At 33.3% G+C, this 11,456-nt stretch overlaps 1 pseudogene; it reads right to left on the bottom strand.

Annotated features, from left to right (window-relative positions):
* The window catches only part of LOC137235166 (dolichyl-diphosphooligosaccharide--protein glycosyltransferase subunit 2-like), a 26,042-nt pseudogene extending 15,430 nt beyond the window's left edge, over positions 1 to 10,612 (bottom strand).
* Positions 10,613 to 11,456: the final 844 nt, after the last annotated feature.

Raw genomic sequence — 11,456 nt, 5'->3', positions numbered from 1 at the left:
CTGAAAAAATCATAGAGATTGGTTGTATATATAGTATATATCTCATACAACCGATTGTTCAGATAAGAAACTTTGCGCAATTTCTGCCCCGTTTTAACAGCTAGAAGCTTCAAATTTCACAAAATGCTTACGTATATAGCATATATTGTTGTCTGAAAAAATCATAGAGATCGGTGGTATATATATTATATACTTCATATAAACTCTCATTTTTGCCCCTTTTTTACGGCTAGAAGCTTCAAAATTCATCAAATTTCATCAAATAGTTACGTTTACGTCATATATTTTTGAATTACGTGATTCGTAGTCATACTTTTTACATGCAGACCACAAAAAACGTGAAGCTTTGCATCCTCACACAGATTACCTACCTATTTTTATACCTTTCATGAAAATGAAATGATATATTAATTTCGTCACGAAACCGAAAATTGTAAGTCCTTAAAGGAAAATAGATAGACCCACCATTAAGTAAACCGAAATAATCAGGTTGAAGAGCTGAGTTGATTTAGCCATGTCCGTCTGTCCGTCTGTCCGTCTGTCTGTTTGTATGCAAACTAGTCCCTAAATTTTTGAGATATCTTGATAAAATTTGGTGAGCGGGTGTATTTGGGTGTCCGATTAGACATTTGTCGGAACCGACCGGATCGGACCACTATAGCATATATCCTCCATACAACCGATTTTTCAGAAAAAGGGGTTTTTTGTAATATCTTACCCAATTTAACAGATTGAAGCTTCAAACTTCACCATATACTTTCGTATATTGCACATTATTGTTGCCTTAAAAAATTGATGAGATCGGTCGTATATATAGTATATATCCCCCACAACCGATTGTTCAGATAAGAAACTTTTCGTAATTTCTACCCCATTTTAACAGCTATAAGCTTCAAATTTCACCGATTGCTTACGTATATAGCATATATTGTTGTCTGAAAAAATCATAGAGATCGGTTGTATATATAGTATATATCTCATACAACCGATTGTTCAGATAAGAAACTTTTCGCAATTTCTACCCCATTTTAACAGCTATAAGCTTAAAATTTCAACGATTGCTTACGTATATAGCATATATTGTTGTCTGAAAAAATCATAGAGATCGGTTGTATATATAGTATATATCTCACACAACCGATTGTTCAGATAAGAAACTTTTCGCAATTTCTACCCCATTTTAACAGCTAGAAGCTTCAAATTTCAGCAAATGCTTAAGTATATAGCATATATTGTTGTCTGAAAAAATCATAGAGATCGGTTGTATATATAGTATATATCTCATACAACCGATTGTTCAGATAAGAAACTTTGCGCAATTTCTGCCCCGTTTTAACAGCTAGAAGCTTCAAATTTCACAAAATGCTTACGTATATAGCATATATTGTTGTCTGAAAAAATCATAGAGATCGGTGGTATATATATTATATACTTCATATAAACTCTCATTTTTGCCCCTTTTTTACGGCTAGAAGCTTCAAAATTCATCAAATTTCATCAAAGAGTTACGTTTACGTCATATATTTTTGAAATACGTGATTCGTAGTCATACTTTTTACATGCAGACCACAAAAAACGTGAAGCTTTGCATCCTCACACAGATTACCTACCTATTTTTATACCTTTCATGAAAATGAAATGGTATATTAATTTCGTCACGAAACCGAAAATTGTAAGTCCTTAAAGGAAAATAGATAGACCCACCATTAAGTATACCGAAATAATCAGGTTGAAGAGCTGAGTTGATTTAGCCATGTCCGTCTGTCCGTCTGTCTGTTTGTATGCAAACTAGTCCCTCAATTTTTGAGATATCTTGATAAAATTTGGTGAGCGGGTGTATTTGGGTGTCCGATTAGACATTTGTCGGAACCGACCGGATCGGACCACTATAGCATATATCCTCCATACAACCGATTTTTCAGAAAAAGGGGTTTTTTGTAATATCTTACCCAATTTAACAGATTGAAGCTTCAACCTTCACCATATACTTTCGTATATTGCACATATTGTTGCCTGAAAAAATTGATGAGATCGGTCGTATATATAGTATATATCCCCCACAACCGATTGTTCAGATAAGGAACTTTTCGTAATTTCTACCCTATTTTAACAGCTATAAGCTTCAAATTTCACCGATTGCTTACGTATATAGCATATATTGTTGTCTGAAAAAATCATAGAGATCGGTTGTATATATAGTATATATCTCATACAACCGATTGTTCAGATAAGAAACTTTGCGCAATTTCTGCCCCGTTTTAACAGCTAGAAGCTTCAAATTTCACAAAATGCTTACGTATATAGCATATATTGTTGTCTGAAAAAATCATAGAGATCGGTTGTATATATAGTATATATCTCATACAACCGATTGTTCAGATAAGAAACTTTTCGCAATTTCTACCCCATTTTAACAGCTATAAGCTTAAAATTTCACCGATTGCCTACGCATATAGCATATTATGTTGTCTGAAAAAATCATAGAGATCGGTTGTATATATAGTATATATCTCACACAACCGATTGTTCAGATAAGAAACTTTTCGTAATTTCTACCCCATTTTAACAGCTAGAAGCTTCAAATTTCAGCAAATGCTTAAGTATATAGCATATATTGTTGTCTGAAAAAATCATAGAGATCGGTGGGATATATAGTATATATCTCATACAACCGATTGTTCAGATAAGAAACTTTGCGCAATTTCTGCCCCGTTTTAACAGCTAGAAGCTTCAAATTTCACAAAATGCTTACGTATATAGCATATATTGTTGTCTGAAAAAATCATAGAGATCGGTGGTATATATATTATATACTTCATATAAACTCTCATTTTTGCCCCTTTTTTACGGCTAGAAGCTTCAAAATTCATCAAATTTCATCAAATAGTTACGTTTACGTCATATATTTTTGAAATACGTGATTCGTAGTCATACTTTTTACATGCAGACCACAAAAAACGTGAAGCTTTGCATCCTCACACAGATTACCTACCTATTTTTTATTTTATATTTATCTTAAAAATCGTTTAGATATGTTCAAATTTCACTAAATACTTACGTGTATAGCATATATTGTTGTCTGAGAAAATCATAGATACCGGTGGTATATATAGTATATATCCCATACAACCGATTGTTCAGATAAGAAACTTTGCGCAATTTCTTCCCCATTTTAACAGCTAGAAGCTTCAACTTTCACCAAATGCTTACGTGTATAGCATATATTGTTGTCTGAAAAAATCATTGAGATCGATGGTATATATAGTATATATCTCATACAACCGATTGTTCAGTTAAGAAACTTTGCGCAATTTCTGCCCCTTTTTAACAGCTAGACGCTTCAAATTTCACCATATGCTTACGTATATAGCATATATTGTTGTCTGAAAAAATCATAGAGATCGGTGGTATATATATTATATACTTCATATAAACTGTCATTTTTGCCCCTTTTTTACGGCTAGAAGCTTCAAAATTCATCAAATTTCATCAAATAGTTACGTTTACGTCATATATTTTTGAAATACGTGATTCGTAGTCATAGTTTTTACATGCAGACCACAAAAAACGTGAAGCTTTGCATCCTCACACAGATTACCTACCTATTTTTTATTTTATATTTATCTTAAAAATTGTTTAGATATGTTCAAATTTCACTAAATGCTTACGTGTATAGCATATATTGTTGTCTGAGAAAATCATAGATACCGGTGGTATATATAGTATATATCCCATACAACCGATTGTTCAGATAAGAAACTTTGCGCAATTTCTTCCCCATTTTAACAGCTAGAAGCTTCAAATTTCACCAAATGCTTACGTGTATAGCATATATTGTTGTCTGAAAAAATCATAGAGATCGGTGGTATATACATATATTATATACCCCATATAAACTCAATTTTTGCCCCCTTTTTACGGCTAGAAGCTTCAAAATTCATCAAATTTCATCAAATAGTTACGTTTACGCAATATATTGTTGAAATACGTGATTCGCAGTCATAGTTTTTACACGCAGACCACAAAAAACCAGAAACTTTGCATCCTCACACAAAGTACCTACCTGTTTTTAATTTTATATTTATCTTAAAAATCGTTAAGGTATGCAGATCTGTTCACTATATATTTCTTATCTTATACATCCGATTATTCGGAGATTACGAACGGGATAAGATTATTGTTCAGCCCCATTCATGAAAGGTATGAAGTCTTCGGCACAGCCGAAGACAGTCCCGTTCTTACTTGTTTATTAATACGAAACCCTTTTGGTGTTTTTATTTTCTTCCCCTTTTTTCGCCTTAACTAATCTTTAACAAATACGTGGGTGCGCGCCGTTGCCACCACGCATTTGTTCAGATTCTAATACATAAATTGCTAATTAAAATTTTAACCTACGGCGTATTTTTCTAAATAAATTCAATAAAAATACAATACATAATTTCCTAACTAAAATTTTACTAATCTACGATATAATTTTCTAAATAAAATTCAACTAAATTTCAACACATAATTTTCTAAATAAATTTTTAATAAACTATCATGCAATTTTCTAACTAAAATTCAACAAAACCTAAATATACAATTTTCTAAATAAAATTCTACTAAACTACGCTATAATTTCTTAAAATAAAATTTAACAAACCTATAATCTGTTGTTCTAATACAACCTTAAACAATTCTACGATTCAATTTTACAAATTAAATTTAAAAACGACAGTACAAATTTTCTACATTGAATTTAATAATCCACAAGAATAATTTTATTAATCAACATTTAATAAAAGCAAAATTCAACAAAATTAAAATACAATTTAATAATGAAAATTTAACTCAAAATTTTACAAATTCTATAAATTTTACATAACGGCACTCGCACCACGCCACACATAACGGCGCATTTAACGGCACTCAAAATTTTCCACCACCAACACCATTAACACGCAAATACACATACAAGCAGCAAGGAGATACCTGTTGGGTTCCCACAAAGCAGCGATTCAGGTCTGCCAGCGCAGCAGCAGCAGTGACCAGAAGAAGAAAATAAGTATACATATATGTATTTAAGATGTTGCCTACGGGTGTTTTTCTTACGCTTTATGTATGTATATTAAAACATTTATAAAACTTTTATAAAATTCGGTGCTTTCGCATTTAAATCAAAAATTTAAAATTTCAAAATTAAAGGAAAAATTAATTTCGCATTTCACATAAATTTTGAATTTTTTGATATAACGGTGGTTTGTGAAAAGCGAATTGAAATTTTTTATAAACGGTGGTTTGTTAAAAACCAATTAAGATTTTTTTATTACATGCGGTGGTTCCGTGAAAAACCAATTCAATTTTTAATACATGCGGTGGTTCCGTGAAAAACCAAATTGAGATTTTTTTTTAATAAATCGGTGCGTCAATTAAATCAATTAATTTTATAAATTTTTCATACAAGTTTACTGTAGTTTCAATTAATTCTTCTAATAAATTGTTAAATATTTCTTTAGTGACTATTCACCTGTAAATCAGTTCCCTTTTTACAAATTTTTTTCCTTTTCCAAAAACACTTCAGCTTCAAATATAAATTCAACATTCAAACAAGTGCTTCATTAGTTTCATATGTACAATGTTAGAAGTGGTAAGCAAGTGCAAAGAACTTCAGATTCAGAAGCCGATTCCGATAAATCAGCCTCAAGCTACGAAAGTTTAACTTCATCTTCGACCGATAAAGTCACCAAACAGGAAAATAAATTATCGTCGTCAGCAGATTTTCCAGGCTTCGAAGATTCTTCCAGTAAAAATTTAACCTCTAATTTAGTTTCAAATCTTAACGATTCAAATAGTGAAATATTATCATTAACTTCTTCTACTTTAAAATCAGATCTTAACGACCCAAATAGTACAAGCTTAGTTAACCCTTCTTTTAACGTAAACCCAGATCTTAACGATCCAATTAGTACAAACGTGGCCCCATCTTCTGCTAATTCAGCTCCAGATCTTAACGATCAAATCACGCCAACATCTGAGGAAAAGAGAATTTTTATTAACACATGTGCTAATTCTATTAGAGAAAACTACAGTGGTAATCCCCTAGCACTTGATTCTTTTATAGACAAAATCGCATTACTTGAACAATTCGCTACTTCAGATTTAAATGATACTTTTATAGCGTTCTTAAAATCAAAATTAGAGGGTAAAGCCCGTGAAGCAATATCAACACAAGTAACTTCAGTCAATGAAATTAAAACAGCTCTACGTCAAATCAAACCAGATAACTCGAAAGTTGTAGCAGGGAGAATTGCAGCGTTGCATGTTAACGGTAAAAATTATACAGATTTTGCTAAAAAAGTTGAAGATCTAGCTGACTCACTTGAGCGGTCTCTTATTATTGAAGGGATCACTCAAGCTAAAGCTCATGAAATGGCAGTCGAACAAACTGTTAACGTGTGTCGTTTAAATGCAAATTCCAATTTAGTAAAAACCATTTTAGCCTCAACAGCATTTACTGATCCGAAAGACGTAGTAGCAAAATTAATTGTAGAACAAAACAACGAAGTAACTGGGCGTCAGCTTTTAGCTTTTCGATCACGTGGTAACAACACATTCAGAAATTGACGTGGTAGTTATCGTGGTTTTTACCCAAACCGCGGCTATACTGGTTATAGAAACAATAATTCATTTGCATACAACAGCAACTCTAACAGCAATAATAATCAAAGGTATAGGAATTATAACGGAAATAGATACCGGAATAACAACAATAACAATACGCGTCCAAATAAAAATTCCAAATCAAATCCAAATAATAGTATCAAAAGAGGTAACAATTCGAGATCAGCCAATGGTAGAGGTAGAAACGCAAACGTTCCCGCTTTAAACGCCAGCGCCCCTCAGGAGCGAACACTGGGGGAGGACGAACTAAGCCAGTAAGCGAACTTCCCTCACCAATAGGCATCTATTGTTTAAATTTAAATTACTCTGATTTCATTGAATTACAACTTAACGAGTCACAAAAATTTTGTTCTTTCCTAGTAGACACTCAAGCGGACATTTCTTTAATAAAGATATCATGTTTAGACAGAAATATTTCCTTAAATACAAACGACATTATTAACATTACCGGTGTCACTTCTAATTCAGTTTCTACTTTAGGCAAAATTACAGCAAATTTAAATTTTTCAAAATTTTCTCTTAACCATACTTTACATGTTGTAAATGAAGACTTTAATATTCCATCCGATGGCATATTGGGTAAAGATTTTCTGAAAATTAACAAATGCATTATTAATTATGAAAGAAACAGAATTTCTTTTTGGGTAGGCAATGAAAAGGTTGCGATACCAATCCTGCACGGAACAGAAATCGACTGTTGTATCATTCCTCCTAGATGTGAAATATTCAGACTTTTTGATTTAGGAGATTCACCCGAGCCACTTTTCGTGGACTCGCAGAAAATTGAAAAAGGTGTTTTCACAGCTAGGTGCATTGTTAATTCCGGCAACCCAATAATTAAAGTCATTAACACCACGGATGATGCAAAGTATGTAAAAAGAAATAGTATTCGGACAGAAAAACTTTCAAATTATAATGTTTATACAATTAATAAGACAGAAACAGAAGACAAATGTACGAAAAAACTAACTTCGATTCTAAAGAATCAAATACCTCAACATGCTCATAGTAAATTAATTGACCTTTGCATAGATTATGCCGACATTTTCGCTCTTGATACGGACAAAATGACTTTAAACAACTTTTACGAGAAAAAATTAAGACTGACAGACAACGAGCCGGTATATGTTAAAAACTATAGATTGCCATACTCTCTTTGCCATATTCTCAACGCGAAGAAATAAATCGCCAAGTAAATAAATTGTTAAACAACGATTTGATTGAACCCAGTTATTCCAATTACAATAGTCCTTTGATTGTAGTCCCAAAGAAAGATACTAATGGTCAAAAAGCATATCGTATGTGCGTAGATTTTCGCGCAGTAAACAAAAAACTCATTGCTGATAAATTCCCACTAGCTAGAGTTGACGATATTTTAGACAATCTCGGTAGAGCAAAGTGTTTTTCCACATTAGATCTTTTTTCATGATTTCATCAAATCCCCTTGCATCCTGACTCTCGTGACATTACGTCTTTCAGCACTGACCGCGGCGCATTTAGATGGAAAGTGCTTCCATTCGGCTTAAATATAGCACCTAATTCATTCTCACGAATGATGACAATAGCTTTTTCGGGTATACCACCCAACGTCGCATTTTTGTACGTCGACGATATTCTCGTCATAGGTTGTAGTGAAGCACACCACATTAAAAATCTTTCAAAAGTTTTCGATACTTGTGGGTCTTTTAATCTCAAACATAACCCATATAAATGCAACTTTTTACGACCAGAAGTTACATTTTTAGGTCACAAATGTTCAGCCAAAGGTTTGTTTCCAGACGACTCTAAAATAAACGCAATTAAAAAGTATACGAAACCGACTAACAAAGACGCTGTACGACGATTCGTCGCGATTGCAAACTATTACAGACGGTTTATACCTGATTTTGCGTCTCTGGCAGCGCCTCTAAATCGATTAAGCAGAAAAAGAGTTGAATTTGTATGGGATGTAGAGTGCGAAAGAGCATTTTTATCTTTGAAAGCAGCGTTACTTTCACCAAAATTACTTCTATATCCAGATTTTACTAAACAATTCATTATTACAGTTGATGCTTCCACAACTGGATGTGGCGCTATTTTAAGTCAAGAACAGCAAGGTAGTGATTTAACAATTTGTTTCGCTTCTAAAGCATTTAATAAAGCAGAGCAGAAAAAACCCATTATAGAATTAGAGCTTTTAGCTATTTACTTTGCAATCAAGCAATTTCGACCTTACGTTTATGGCACCCATTTTATTGTAAAGTCAGACCATAGACCTCTAGTATACTTATTCAACATGAAAGACCCATCTTCAAAACTTTCAAGAATAAGATTAGAACTAGCAGAATATAACTTTACTATAGTTTACATAAAGGGTAAATCAAACGTTTGTGCTGATGCACTATCGCGCATCACTATCGATGAGATTAAAGAAGCTAATAAACAAGTTTTGGCAGTGCAGACAAGGGCAATGACAAAAAAGGCAAACGACAAAAATTTACATAGGAAAACAGACAAAAACGACGAAAAACAACTTACTTTACATGTCTACGACAAATTTTCATTTAATTTTTCGAAGAAAGTTCCACGAATAAGATCTGCAAATACGTACGATAAAAATAATAAAACAACAAATTTAAGAATTTTTGCGCATATTAAACATAAGAAACTCGAGTTACTTAGTTTTGAGCTTGTTAACGAAATAATGACTTTAGAGAAATTACTTTCGAGGCTTGAATCAGAAGCCGGCAAACGCAAAATTAAGCAGATTGAATGGCCTAAAAACGATATTTTGTTCGAACATTACACTATTACAAATTTCAAAAATATTGGAAATATAATTTTAAAAACATTAGAAGTTATAATAACAGATCCAGTGGAGACAGTAACAGATGAAGATACAAAATTAAAGCTAATGAAAATTTACCATAATGATCCAATTTCTGGTGGACATTGCGAAATGAAATGACTTTACGCAAAACTCCGAACACAATTTTATTGGAAGAACATGACTCGTGATATATCGAAATATATCAAAAATTGCAAAGATTGTCTCTTAAACAAGGTTAAACCTAAAACAAAAGAAAAACTTGTTTTAACGCCAACTCCTTGTAAACCATTTTTTTAACATGTACTTTATTTTTTCAATATAAACTTAAGAAAATGAAAATTCATAAACAAACTGTATTATATATAAAGAAAACAGACATAAAACAAAACCACAAGCAACAATGTAATGTTAGATACTAAAAGTAAGTTTACTTAGCCATAAAATTGGTCCGAACTAACGAATTATAAAAAAGGAAGGTGCACCCTAATATTCGTTCGTTCGAAACAATTGATAACATAAAAAGATGAATGTGGCAAATGGAATGTGATCGATCCATTTGCCAAATTCACTCCTTTTTTTAAGGAAGGATGATGTAAGGATAAACTAACCTTCACATCCGTTTAAAATAATATAAGCTATGTGCATGCAGCTTTAGTTGCATTTGACAGGTGCGGTCAGTTGGCAACGCGAATGTCAAATGCAGCTGCGGCTCACGTCACTGACAAAAAAAGGGGTCAATTCAATAAACTTGCAACCAAAGTGGACGGACGTGTCCGAAGACAATAAAAGTGTTTTTTGATTTCAATTGCGGTTCAAAAATATAAAAAAAACGTGGCGAAGGCGACCATTCAGGTGCTAACGTTTTCCCAGCACCATCAGTTGAAAGAGGCAACCGTTTGGAGGCGACGCCCTCCAAGGTGGATATTTGGGCAGGCCTAGAACAGTAACAACCTTGTGGGTAAGAAACGCAAGCTAAACAATTTTGAGGTTAGCTCACATGTTCTTTTGCGACTTCTTCATGGGCTTCCTCGCTTTTGATAATCTGTTTAGTTTATGATGCAACTTGATGCAGGTTTCTTCCAATAGCGGCAAAGATCTATTCCACCATGGGTTATAAGGTTTTGTACCCTTGCGCTTCTTCATAGACGCTTGGCAAGCTTTGGTAATAGCATCGTTAATACTTTTCACGGCTGTTTCCAAGCCATCAGAAGTAATATCGGTAAAGTTTATATTTAGGACTCCTTTGTTCCTATATCTGCACACCAGTCTTCGACGCGGCTAAAAAGATTTTCTGATGCTAGCATAATATCGATAATCGAACTAGCCCTAGTGCCATGACGCATTGCACTAAACGTAGGGACTACACCGTTATTGCATACTACCATTGATTTTGCTGCAATTATATTTGCAATAGTTTTGCCATTAGTGTTTTCTGTTTTAGAACCCCAGAGAGGGTGCCATCCGTTGAGATCACCTGCCATTATTTGCAGTAAACAAGAAGTTTTTGAGAGAAACTCGTGAATTTCATGAAAAGTATTATATTTATCTTCTCCTGGCTTTACATAAGCATTAGCTATGTATAAAGACCGCTGTCCGATGCACATTTTAATTACTGTGAGGTTGGTAGTGGAATATTGTGAAATGCCAAGTACAGCGCCCACCGAGTTTTTTACCAGAATGCAGGACTTAACTATACCGTATACGCTTTCGAATTGGTATACAGAGGCTGATATAATTGATTCTACGTTGTAGGTTCTTCCCGTGTACGGCTCAGATATTAAAGCTATGTTGATGGTTTTTTCGAAGAAATATTTCAAGAGTTCGTTATGTGCAGTTTTACAGTGATTAACATTGGCCTGAATTAAGGTTAACGGTTTAACACCCATAATTTGTTCGATAATGAATTTTTTGCTGCATAAACTTGATTTGTGGACAGTTCTTGTCACTTGTTGCTGAGTGTTTTTCGTCACAGTTACTATTTGTTTTC

The sequence above is a fragment of the Eurosta solidaginis genome, chromosome X (assembly GCF_040869045.1).
Source record: "Eurosta solidaginis isolate ZX-2024a chromosome X, ASM4086904v1, whole genome shotgun sequence".
NCBI classification, from domain to species: domain Eukaryota; kingdom Metazoa; phylum Arthropoda; class Insecta; order Diptera; family Tephritidae; genus Eurosta; species Eurosta solidaginis.
This window is presented reverse-complemented; position numbering and strand designations above follow the sequence as displayed.